This window comes from Myotis brandtii, unplaced genomic scaffold (genome assembly GCF_000412655.1).
Source record: "Myotis brandtii unplaced genomic scaffold, ASM41265v1 scaffold329, whole genome shotgun sequence".
Taxonomy (NCBI): Eukaryota; Metazoa; Chordata; class Mammalia; order Chiroptera; family Vespertilionidae; genus Myotis; species Myotis brandtii.
In genome coordinates, this window is record NW_005362676.1 from 810642 (window position 1) to 811526 (window position 885).

At 55.1% G+C, this 885-nt stretch overlaps 1 protein-coding gene across 1 annotated transcript in view; it reads left to right on the forward strand.

Annotated features, from left to right (window-relative positions):
- The window catches only part of PCSK6 (proprotein convertase subtilisin/kexin type 6), a 52255-nt gene that overhangs the window by 11452 nt on the left and 39918 nt on the right, over positions 1–885 (forward strand). The gene's annotated exons all lie outside the window — the stretch shown is intronic.

The following is an 885-nucleotide window of genomic DNA, read 5'->3' on the forward strand; positions in this document are numbered from 1 at the left end:
AGAGAGAGAAACGTCAATGTGAGAGACAGACATTGATGGGTTGCCTCCCACATGTGTCCGGACCAGAGCTGGGGATCGAACCTGCAACCGAGGTATGTGCCCCTGACCGGAATCAAACCCGGGACCCTTCAATCCGTAGGCTGACGCTCTACCCACTGAGCTAAACAGGCTAGGGCAGGACTCCTGTTTTAAGTAGAGTTTTCATTATCGTTCATTTAGGAATGGTAAGCCCAGCAGACCAGGAAGCAAGGGCATTGCACAGTTTGTTCCCCGGAGTTCTCCAGGCGGGGCCACACCGCACACACATGGACACACACACACACACACACACACACACACACACACGGAAACACAGGGTCAGGCAGGAGGTGGGGGGGGTAATGTGTGTGGGGGGGCGACTCATACGCCTGAAGTCTCACTATGGTTTCTGCAGGAAGGAACAGGCCCGGCAGGTTCTGCAGGTTTAGGATTGGCCGGTTGGAAGGTTAGAATAATTTCCTGGCTCTGGGTGTAGGGGCTGTGGGTGTAGGGGCTGTGGGTGTAGGGGCTGTGGGTGTAGGGGCTGAGAGACATTGATGGGTTGCCTCCCACATGTGTCCGGACCAGGGCTGGGGATCGAACCTGCAACCGAGGTATGTGCCCCTGACCGGAATCAAACCCGGGACCCTTCAGTCCGTAGGCTGACGCTCTACCCACTGAGCTAAACAGGCTAGGGCAGGACTCCTGTTTTAAATAGAGTTTTCATTATCGTTCATTTAGGAATGGTAAGCCCAGCAGACCAGGAAGCAGGGGCATTGCACAGTTTGTTCCCCAGAATTCTCCAGGCGGGGCCACATCGCACACACACGGACACACACACACACACACATACACACACACGGTATC